The following is a 12,963-nucleotide window of genomic DNA, read 5'->3' as shown; positions in this document are numbered from 1 at the left end:
AACGTGATCAATTATTAGCACAGCGAAATTATTGCGCAGGCAGAAAAGATAAATCTAGCTTATTTTCAGTTTGTTGGGAAAAAAATGGCTGCTAATAAAGCCAACTCAGTAACGGTAACAGTAAGTTGAAGTTATGCAGTGTATGTGTAAATACACCTGATCCACTCAAAATTATCTCAGATTGATTAATGATCTGTAAACAATTTGATTGCACTGCATGACAGACAAAGCACTTATATCTCACTGACTTTCATTTGGTCGACAAAAATGCTAACGTAATTAACGTTAGTGGCCTAGTTTAACATTTGTGGCCTAGCTATCCCTAGCTTTACGTTAGCGTAATTTAGTGCTCGCAGCTTCCGGTGTAGGCCGTCGCCCTGAAATGTTGAATTACACGTTAATATTCATACACTGTAGATTGGGTGTGTACAGCGACTGAAATAAATTAGCCCACCTTCGTTAGAGTAGCTAGTTAGAGACGCTTTTTTTCGTCAAAGGACATATCTTACATGTCGTGTTGTGGTTCTAAGCTAACCGTAACACCCGGAGAAAACCATGGTTCGCCTATTGTAACGTTGAAGACATATCGTTTTCACAAACACGCAGTAGTGGTGGCTGTGTTGCAACGACTGTATTAGTTTGGTTATCTGGACTGTTTACTACAGTTTATGGCTATAGCCGTTACTACCTATATCGGGTTTTGTTTTAACAGTGGCGCTCTACAGGACCAAGTGTTGGACGGAAAACGATCCTCACGACGAATTAATCGCGGAAGAAACTTTAAGTTTGTTGCAGCCCCTTGAACAACTGATTGTGTGGTGTAACTGTCAACTGAAAGGGTTAATAAAAGAGCGACCCGGTGTAGTTAATATGGCGCCTATTTTGGCCATTTTGTGAAAGGACACGAGTGAAGCCATTACACCATCTGATACACGTTAGAGTATGAGGAAGTGATACTGAGGCCGAATGTCATGGCAGTGTAGTACTCAGTACCTTATTACTTGTTTTTACTGTCAAGTAACCTTCTACGTTTGTTTTGAAATGTCCTTTATAGATAAATTATATTAGTATTAGTATTATGCCAATACGCTGTGACTCCAACAAAACAAACGTTGGCATTTAAAACCAAACAGTGGCCCACAAAAGTAGATGTGTTTTCAGCCCAACTGCTCAGCAATAGATGCTAAAAATACTTCTTCAATATGACGCAAAACAGCTTTTAACTATAGGTCTAACCTGAGTGATCAGAATCCATCAAATGTGGTTATCAAGATCTGTAGTGAGTGGCACGTTTTACAGAATAAAAATAAACTCTAGTGGACAAACTAATGGTGACACTGTTTAAAATATATATTTGGCATAAATACATATATTTTTCTGCACTGACATGTGTTTTTATTTATCTGCTGACAGTCAGGAATCACTGATACTAATACATCATACCGACATCCAAAACAGTATAAACAGAAATTGACCTATATCCCTTTGACACATAATGAGGCAGTGAGTCAGTGGGGCAGGAGATCGGAGTATAAATAGATACTACTGGGAGTGACGATCCACATCTGAGCATGCAAATCTTATCTTGGTTTATTTGGGATATGGCTGACAATGAAGATACAAAGATCTGGTTATTTGTATCCTATACAGTATCACGGTTTCATCCAGTATTTTTCACATCTCAGCCACGATTTACTGTACCAACAGAGAAGAAACCTGGATAAGATATCATACGCTGGTTTCAGGCTGAAGTGTGTCTAAAGCTATGCACACTACATTATTAGTATTTTCATTTCATGAAATGACACGTCCATAAAAACATGGGGCATTTGTTTTGAATATTTCACTCAGTGTTAATATCATGTCTACAATAAAGCGCTGGAACAAGACGACACATGAATGAGATACTGTCAGACAGAGATGAAAAATGTCTTCTTTTTTATTTATTTTTACTTCAAAGTCATTAAGGTGAAATGTGAGGCTTTATGTTTTTGAAAATATGTGAATAATAACTACTGACAACCAGTTGGGCAGCAGACATTGAAGGTCCAGCGACTGGTGTAGGTCCGGGAGACTCTACAAGCCATGTGAACTGTGTAGGTCTACTGTGGGCCATCACATTGGTTCATCAATATGTTTTCGTGGCAGAACGCCTCATGATGAAACCCAGAATGAATGACAGCTGAATGGGCAGGAAACATGGAGGAGGAGGAAGAGGAGGAGAGACTCCCAGTGGCTGGATAATAACTGTACACTGGATCCCAGCCGTCTGGCAGCCAGAGAGCCTCGGGCTGGGAGCAGCTATTCTGAGTGACGGCTTGGAGGATGTACATGACGGCACATGTGTGTTCTCGTCTGAGGACGTCTTTATCCCATGGAAACCACCAGCAAACAGCTTGTAGGACCATTATGTTAAATCAGACAAGGCAACGTGCGCGTCCCGCTAAATGGTCAGTTGGTGTATCACTGTGGGACATTAGTTCAAATGACGGATTTGTCTTCAGTGAGCTTTATTGCAAACTTTACGCACTGTGGCCCATTTACACTTTCACACAGGAAGTAAAGTTTCTGTTTCTGTTTTTGGATGCACACAGGCTCTCACTGTCAAAACTATGCACTAAGTTTCAGCTCAAATGCAGTACAGCTTGCTTGTAGTCCTGAACCTCTCCGGTGCAACTGAAAAATGGATATACCTTTTACTGGTACGACGGATTGATCCACAGGCTATTTAGCAAATAGAAACCCACGGGTCTTAGCAAAAAGATAGGCATGGATATAAATTAAAGTATAGATATTAGAGCAATGTAGAAATACATGACATGATATGATATCTTTACAAACTGTCCTGGTTCATCCTTTGTAACAAAGTTTAAATGTAATTCATCAATAAAAACGTTTCAGCATCTTTGTTTATGTTTGTGTGTAGATTGGCTGTAAAAGTATATATTTTTTCTATTTGTAGTCTATTTTTTTTACGTTTATGTTTTCTCTATTAACTAAAGTTGTATTTAATTGCTGTGCATGTGTTTCTGCACAACAATTGCCCCACTGGGGACAGAGTTGTATTTGACTTGACTTAACTGCTTCCTTACATGAGGGACGATGTCTCCATCAGTTAACAGGTAATAACTTTAGTGATTCATTTGTGTTTCCTTGTTACTGTGCTATAATTCCCTTGGTTTGTGGTATTTAATTTTTCTGATTCGTAATCCCCAGCATTGAATATGTCGTCAAATAGCCTACAATTTTACAGTTTCACATTTGTTCCTAATAAAAACCTCAAAAGGCCAACTGCTGTCTTCAGTCTTTAGCCACATGCATGATGGCAGATACATCTTCAGCTATATCGATGACAATGCTTTTCCCATATCAGTTGCTTACTGTATGCGAGCATTAAAATGAGTTAGAGCTTTATTTCTGTCATATATGTGCGATAGAGATGCTGGTACTGAGAATCCCTGAGGAGGTCCAGGGGTTAATGTGAGCGTCTGAATTTATGTTCAAGCTCAGGAATGAATGTAAGTGAATGGTTAGACGGGATCACAATGGCTGAACTCTGATGGCTGTGTGTCCATGGGGGGAGCTGAGGGTAATGGTACCACAGTATTTATAAATGGATTGACACTGAACCCTTCATGCGAAAAATACTCTTACAGTGTGAAATATTGCTTTAATACGGTAAATTGTCTCTGACTGTCTTTTTATGATGTCATTATGAAGTTAGCTCTGGGCTTTTGTGACACCATCTGTGGTGAGTGTGGATCCACTCTGGTTGTAGCCGACAGCAGGGTCACAGGGGTCAGGTTGGGCTTTGTTTGTCCAACCTACTCTCCACCAGCCCATCCTCCCAAAGGACATGGTGGGCTGGCTAATCAAAATCTTTACTTTTCTTTATGTGACTGACGTTCAGTGGTGGTGTAATAATGGAGAATGTGCAAATATGTGTGTGTTCTTAAGCTAAAACGGCTAAAATGATGTCGATAATTAGCTGTTTTCTTTAAAGTTTCATGTGTGTTGGGTTGAGAGGTCACACAAAGGAGTTCAGGAGCCTCAATTGTAACCATTCTTACAAAAGGAGGAGAAAAACCCACCATAAATTCCACCGGCTCAAAAGCTTGAATGACTGGTCCAACAAAGTTGTGTCAAGAAACTACTTCAAGTACGATAAATGGTAATACATGTAAACCTGTCCGTACATATGTATTTTTTATCCCTTCACGGATAGCAGCTCTGGCATTATTTTGGAATTGTAAACTCTTGGGTCTTGACGATTAGATTATTCAATGAGACAGACATAGTTGAGCCATTTCTGTAACTTATTAACTCTGGGTAGAGGACATATAGCCCCAAACTCAAAACAATAGAGTATTTTCATTGCCATTTGATCTTTTATACATGTCTGAAGTTATGATTCATTCTCTAATTCTCCGCTCTGACCCCCTGAGTGAAAGATGTTGCCGCTGCACCTGCTTCATGATGAAAATGAAATGGGAAACTGAGATAGCACCACAGTATTACATACATCATGTAATATCAAAGTGTATGAATACAAATCTTCACTTGGAAGAGTGTCATGTTGTGATGGCACAAGGACAAAGGTCCTTGGGAGCATTCGGAGGATAAGGACACTTTTATGAATGATTATTGTTATTATCATGGAAAACTTTAAGAATTACAGTTCAGCAATCTGCAGCTTTGTTTCCAGTTTGTGTATGATGTTTACAGTATTGAAAAATATGTATACTGTAAAATAGTCACTGGTCAACAAATACCATGAAAGGACCAAAACAAATCATAAATTGATCCTACAAACAAATAACATCTCCAGCTGACCTTATTACTCTCTGCCATAGACACCCATGGTTCTCAACGAGCCACACTGGGTGACATGCTTCTTTATTACTGTGAACCATGGGCACTGTAGTTTCTTGTGAGTCAACACCAAATGTGTTCAGACAGACAGCAGCACTGTGTAGAAGAAAAAAAAACCAGCAGCCCCCTCATTCCTCTGAATGGAGCCGATGCAGAGGCACAGCAGGGGTGCCGAGCAGAGGAATCTGGCAAAACAACTGCAGGGTTGTCTGGCAAAAAAGGTTAAAATCATCTACCTAACCAAATACCCGCAAGTGCACATTCCTCTGAGATTACTTTGTAAAGACAACAATCTATGTCTACTGTTGACCACCTTACTTATGGATCCATTATTCAGCCAAGGCAGCCTCCTCTATACAGGGACATTTTACAACACCCGCCAAAATAGACCCAACACAAAGAATATTTACTCTTGTTTGAGAAACGTTCCCTATAAGCTACAAAGCCCAACTGTTTCATGGAAATATTTTGCTTTTATTTTAAATGAGACTACATATTTGTGACATGTTTTTCAACCTGGAGTAACTAATTTATTTTGGACCACTTGGGGGCAGCAGAGAAAAGCTGTAAACGCAACACTGACATATCATCACCTTATAAGTTGACACGTGGTGAATTATTTAGCAGACAGTTGTTTATTTACACATCCAGTTACTGAGCAACATTATCTTTCACGTCTAGTCGTGTTTGTGTCCACCGTGATGAATGTATCTACTCTCTTTTTATTTTATTTTATCTCTAACGGCTGAGGAAAATATCTGTCTCATCAGCTGCTAAGTGCTCCACTATATTCTCCAACTAGTCGTTAAGTTTGTGTCTCGGTGGTTTATTAGAACAGTTTATCAAACAGCTGCCTGCTCCGTCTGGAAACAAAACAAAACAAGTCGCTGAGAGAAGAACTGACAGTTATGCTTTAAATTGATTTAATTCAAGACTTGGATTCTGATCAGCAATAATACTGTGGAGGATTCACACTTATTGCAAACACCTGCTGTTTAGTGAATGGAATAACAATACTAGCAGAAAATACAAGCTATTACATGCATTCAACACTTATTGCAGTATTATTTATTCAATATATCAACATGTGTGAGGCTCTGAGGATAAAAAAGGCCTCAACTGAACCGCTTTTCGAGAGCGTCATGTGCAGAGAAGGACGAATAACAAGCGGTCTGAAACAAGGAAGAAAAGTCTGAAAAGGGGAAGAAAAAACAGAGGCAAAGGTCAGCGGGAGCATTTAGGGGATAAGGCTTAAAGGACAGAGCCTGACAGGTGCAATCAGATGTGTCACACAGCCGTGGCAAAGTGGATGTCAGTGCAGCTGCAGGGGGGCCACTATAAGCACGCTACCGCCAATCAGAGGGGTAGAATAAGAGCTGCAGAGTGTTTGGGCAGCAGGGAGTGTGTTGTGTCTCTCCACAGTGAGCCCATTACAGCTGCCGAGAGTAGTATTGGCATGAACGAGGCCACAAACACAGGTGGCACTGACAGATCCAAAGCACGTGAGAGGGAGTGGGCGATCAAGTACCTTCATGCAAAGCAGCTATTTGTGAATGAACAGATCAGGTAAAGGGTCATGTTTGGGTTTACTCGTGATAGCACGTTGTTTATGGCTTGACTAGCAGACTTTGTTGCCACTTAACTTGTCCATTCCTGCCAGTTTAATAAGCAGATGTTTAGTCAGAGATAAAGCTTTAGCTATGAGAAGTGGTTAGGTCACCGGGGCCACAAATACAATCTCCCTTTGTGTGGCGGTAGCAGGCTTCCTCTGGGCCCCTCGAAGCCTCCCCGACCGCAGAGGAGTGTTCAAGTCGTGTTGGGCTGACTGACATGCAACTTCTCAATGCTGGAAATCTGGTTCCAAAAATACAGAGGTTCTGTGCATTAACCTTGTCTTCAATGTATTTACATTTTTTATTTAGATAACACTCTTATAGTAAACTAAATAATCACCAGATGATATCAGCTGGATACACATTTCAGGAGCTTGTATCCTTCTTTATATTTTAGTGGATTGTTATCCATTAAAATTAACCAATTCTAATTGACTTTATCTTCCCTCCTCAGGGTTTGTGGATTATCCGAACAATGTAAGGGGGTTTTAAGAGAAACATCCCATAAAATGGGAACAAAACTTTCAACTTGATTTAAACTTGATTCTTTAAGAAGTGAAAACCTTTAATAACGGGGAGGTGCAGTATATCACATTCAATTGCATTCCAAAGTTGGAAATTTGTGCACTAAATGTAGAAGAAAGATACAAACTGTACCCATCAAATCCAATATTCACTCTCTTTTAGGTCTGTTTTTGGTCTCTACCAACTCCTGATGTAAACATCTGGCTCTTTAGCTCCTAAATGCTCCACTTTGTTCACCATTTAGTCTCAAACTCTGTCTGCTGCTCAGCGCTGAGCAGGTAATGTACAGCGGGTTTGTAGAGCTTTTTCCCTGAACACAACGACACTGCAGAGTTGTGGGTCGGACAAATAAACAGTGATCTGAACACCACTGGGCTATGAGGCTCTGCAGAGCAGATTGAGATAATAATTCCCTGTAGTGTGAGTGATTATTTTTTATATTGTCAATTGATAACCTGTTATTGTACTAATATTGATCATGACTGCTTTCATATCAACACACACACGCATACACACACACACACACACACACACACACACACACACACGCACACACACGCACACGCACGCACATACACACACACACACACACACAAGCTCAGTTTAATGGCTGCTCTTTGGCTCCTCTCCTTGTAGCGTGTGCTCATTAACACTCCCTCATGGATTTACAAAGAAAATGATGGTGAAAGAAGGGCGGAGGCTCCGTCTCCATCAGCTCACACTAATCCAGTGTCAATCCAGTGCATGTGGGGAGTGAACGAGCACACACACACTTTGGAGGAGAGGGGTCTGCAGTGAGCCAGAACTGTGGCCCTTATCTCCCTGTCATTGTCCCGCCCTCCTCCTCCTCCCCCCCCCCCCTCTGCGCTCCCCCCCCCCCTCTCTCCTCATGATTAACCAGACTCATCGCCCTCTATGGTCCGTCGTTTCCTGTTACTTAGTTACCAGTTGCCATGATTTGCCTGGGCCGCTTGTGTTTCCATGGCGACTGTGCCCATTCTGTCGTCTCCTGGCTCGCCTCTTGGCTGTGCTGTCCCGATGGCCTGTCGCCACCCCGGGCCCTGACCCACAGCCCCCTGCCTCCCCTGCCTCCCCTGCCTCCCCTGCCTCATGGTCCCATAAGTCTGTCAGTGTGTGTTCATGTCGCACTGCAGCCCCTCACCACGCCAGACTGGTAAATGCAACTTCTAGCCGGTCGGTGTTGTGGCTGACTGAGCAGACAAAGAGAGAGAGAGAGTTGATATAATAGATAATAAATATGCAGTCTGCATGCTCTCTCTCTCTCTCTTTACCACATGAGCTACATCTCACACATCAAACCTCAGTGTATGAAGAGAGCAGACCACTGTCAGGGTTTTTCTGAGAGGGATAGTTCAACCAAATCAAATAAAGAACAAAACACAACCTGTAAAAGTCTTATATGTTTTTTACTTATTCAACAGAACTCTTTAGCTCATGTGTGTTTTAATTTAGCCGGTTGAGGATTTAATTAATTATGCTTCATACAATTAGGGATTCTGTTGCAATGATACACAACATTTTGGGTTTTAATGATTATTTAAATTTATTGTTCACAATAAAAAATATAAAACATTTTTTTGTCAGATTGCAATAAAATAACTGCGGTACCAAAACATTAAGAAAAAGAAAGAAAACATCCAATATTCATATAACCTGCAGAAGAAGACATGACATTTAATAATCACATTTGAAAAGACATTTGTCATGTAAGAGTTGAATATATTGTTATATTGTACTTCATATGTTGTATGTATGTATGGATCACACACACAGCTATAAAAACGTCTTCTGAACTGAAAGCTAAATAGAGAAATCAATTTATATGTATTTCACTGGTTTTATTCTCTAATTTTGATTTGTATTTCTTGTGTGAATTAGTCTCAAATATAGTTTAATTTGTCTTATTGTCAGCTTATCAGTTGTGTGAATGGCACTAACCGTAGGAAAGGTGTTGTACAGATTCAGTTTGACTGACTGATTGATTACAATGGATGTGAATGAAAAACATTGGAAAATTACATTTAAAAAGCAGCATCTCTGTCCAGAAACCAAAGACGATCCACAGAAAACAATTTAGTTTTCAAATAAAGAAATATAACCATTAAAACTATTGAGATTTGTGAATACATCCTAAGTAACAACAACAATTTGAAAAGAGATTTTAGCTGTTCAGTCTTTAAAATGTCACTTTTCAATACTATGAACATCGAAAATTACAATGATTAAAAATGAAATAAAATAATAATAATTAAATTCACTTAAATAAATGTTATATGTTTCTGACTGGATCACAAATCAATTTAATCTGCATAAAGACATATAATAACATCCATATATTATTCATATTTTAACATGTAACACATTTTATAACACAGACAAACACATCATGAAGTTAACTGAAAAACAAATGTATGTAAGTGATGTTGTGGTCTTGTGTCGGACAGGTCCGGTTCAGGATGGGTGACACAAAGGAGGTGCAGTTTTCAGCTTCACCAACAGGAGGCAGTAGTGATCAAATTGTCACTCATACTTAATGACACTGTGAGATCAACATGGGGCTGAGGAGGGTGAGTTTGTCACCCTAACTGAGGCTGATTCACCATCACTGCCTGGCTCTCGTGCTCTTATTCAGTCTCACAGTCCTGTGCCACTGTCTGTCTCTCTGTTCACTCAGTACGTCTCCCTTTGAACTCTGTTTAGGTGGTTTCACCTCCTCAAAGACATACTTTGTTTGTTTACACAATTTGCTCTTTACTGATTCCTGCAGACGCCATCTTTGTTAGCAGTGTAAATACCCCCGAGGGAACGTTTTTGAGTGTGGCTGGGTGAGTGATACCTTTAGTGATGGAAATTAACTTAACTCAACAAGAATTGATGCACTTGCATTTTGTGCAACTTGATACACTTTTCCCACTTTGTTCTAGTGCCTAATATTGCACTTTATATAGGTGCTTTGCAGATTAAGATGTCACATACAAAACCTATGAAAAACATTATTTTGATACAACTACCAAACAGCGTATAAAGTTAAAAAATCTACTCATAGATGACAATTTCAAAATGAAAATGCTGCTTGTTAATGGATCGGCACAATACATGTTTCATAGTATTTTATAATGCAATAGAAGTAGGCTACTTTTACAGTAAAGTACTAGTAGAAATATTTCTATATCTTCAGTGGTAAATGCAGGATAACCACCGCTTCACATGGCTTTATCTTAAATAAGATGCTGGAGGTATCAAAAAGCTGAAAACTGGTAGAATAGATATCCACACACTTAAATCTATGCAGAGAACACCTCAGTGGTAACAACAAGCAAATATTTGGAGTCAATGAAACAATAACGTCTAGAATCTAACAGGATCTAAATAATCCTGAAATATAATACGTGTATACTTATAACAATGTAACTCTCTCAAAGAGGTAATTTTGCATGAATACTTTTTCATACTTTTTCATACTTTAATAATTTACTTTTAATACTTTAATTTGACACTGAATAAGGAATGTTTCCGATAACAGTATTTTTAGACTGTTTTATTACTACTCCTACTTGAATTGGTACTCCAACAATTTAGTATTATACTTCCATAAAGTTAGATAATGTACAAGAGATAGATTTAAAAAATAAAGGTCAAAATCAAAGCAGCACAGACCAAGATAAGCGAACATTTATAGTCGAGTATGTGTAAACTCCATGAGTACTGAATGCTACATTTCCCATAATGCAACTCAATAGTTTCTTCCATTAGTCTCTCCTGTGATGACGTAGTGACCAATAGATTTACGCTATGACCACCATGTTCAATTATTTGCCATTGGGGTGGCAGAAATACGTCCTCCCACTTCACAACTCTATTTACTCAGACTTTAGAAACTTCTCACCAGAGCCAGAAGACACCATACTGTTTGCTCAGGCTGGGCAGTATTATGACTTGTAAAACCAGTGGAATGCCCCTTTAAGAAAAGGACCTGAATACCTTGTCCACCACTACTTGCACACTAGATCTTGTTCTTTGGTGGGATGGAGCCAACACTGTAGGTTGGTATCCAGCTAATCCAGACGTGAGTGGTGGTGCAGTTCAGAGTGTAAGCAGCTGGATGTGAAGCTGCTGTCATCAGGCTTGTCTCTGAGTGAGGGGTTTCATTTTGGAGAGTGGGGTGTCTCAGTTTGAGACAGGCCTCGCTGTGGCCCTCCAGGACAGGAGTTGTCCACCTCACGGTGAAAGGAAAGCGCTCAGTGGGGGACTGTGAGCGTAATTACAGCAGTTTTGCCTCATTAAGAGTGAGGAGGCGTGACCCTGCCTACAGGTCTGACAGCTGAAACGCATGGATGACGGCGCTGAGCGATGATCTCAGGGATCGGTGCATTTCAGGAGAGCAATATGAATCCTGGTGTATGTGTGTATGTTTTATCCAGTGGAGGAAGAAGTATTTAGATCCTATACTCGAGTTAAGTAGTGGTACTACCATGCAAAAATACTCAGTAAGTTTAAACCTGCATTCAAAATGTTATCTTGATACAAACCAGCTTAATGTTTGTAAAGACTCAAAAGTTTACTCATTAGGCAGAAAATAGCCTCTGTGAGTGTTATATGTTGTCGCTCAGTGATTCTCAACCTGGGGGTCGGGATCCCTACAGGGGTCCAAGAATGAATCCAAGGGGCCACCAAATGATCAAAGGGATATCTAATATGTGTTTTTCTTGAACAATACAGGATACCTTCAGCTCCTCAGCCGCTAAAAGTCCTTTCAATATGACAAAGCCAAGAATGAGAAATCCCCTAGGTTATTATTATTATCTATATTACTGTTGTGTTATTTACCAAAACTAAAATGTGGTTTATCGTTGTACAAAACAGTGTGTATGACTTGAAGACCTGCAAACAATCTGCTACAAATATTGAGTTTAAAAACATTGAGTTTAAAAAGAACTTCAGGAGATTAGAACAGTTCAAAATCACATTTTAGTTTGGGTAAATAACCCAACTCTAAGATAAACACTAAAACTGGGTCAAAACAATCATTGTCTCTGGTGGTTTTCTAACCATGCTGGGTAACCCAATGTAGCTTTGGTGCTTGATCCAAATTGGGGTCAGTATGATCATATTAAGTTCACGATGAGTCACTAAGAAACATGGCTTCATTTTTAGGGGTCACAAACCAGAAGTTGTCTTTTGTTTTTTGTCTTTTTACAATGACAACAAATGGTGGATTCCCTTTAAAATAAGAGCCGTGTTGAGATGTTTCCTCCCCTGAGGGATGGATGGGGGAGCCCTGGAGCTCATCCTGCATGCAGGCCAGTCCTGAGAGAAGACACATAGCAAAACCAAATGATGAAATGAAATGAAATCGCATGCAAAGGAACACACACAGTCACACGCACATACGTTTATACACACACACACACACACACGTGTGTTCAGTCGATCTGTTTTGTCGTTCAGTCGGGGTGGGGCATTTTTTTTGTCCAGCATGCCGTTGTCTGAGTCAGGATGGAGAGATGAGGATGGGGCATCCCACTCACCCTCTGCACGGCCGGAGACACTGCTGCTGTCATGGCAACAGCAGCAGTCACCACCGCCAGCATGGGCCTATAATGCACAGGCCAGGAGGAGTCACACACACACACACACACACACACATTAAGAGCATGACACACACACACACACAAACACACACACACACACACAGGACACGAATCCAGATCCGAAATATGTGCAGTTTGTCGCTTCTTCACGAGTGAAAGTAAAATTAATCTTTTGTTAAAAATGCATTTGTTTATTTTTTATTGGGACAGATGTGTAATAAAGACCTTCTCAAGAGAAACTTACTTTATCTGAAATGATTGGGTAACAGTACTGTGCACCAAAGCACACAAATGTTCAATAAGTAGGCCTGAATAAAGAAAACTGTTAGATGTGGACATTG

Source organism: Pholis gunnellus (assembly GCF_910591455.1).
Source record: "Pholis gunnellus genome assembly, chromosome: 2".
NCBI lineage: Eukaryota > Metazoa > Chordata > Actinopteri > Perciformes > Pholidae > Pholis > Pholis gunnellus.
Note: the sequence above shows the minus strand (reverse complement) of the source record.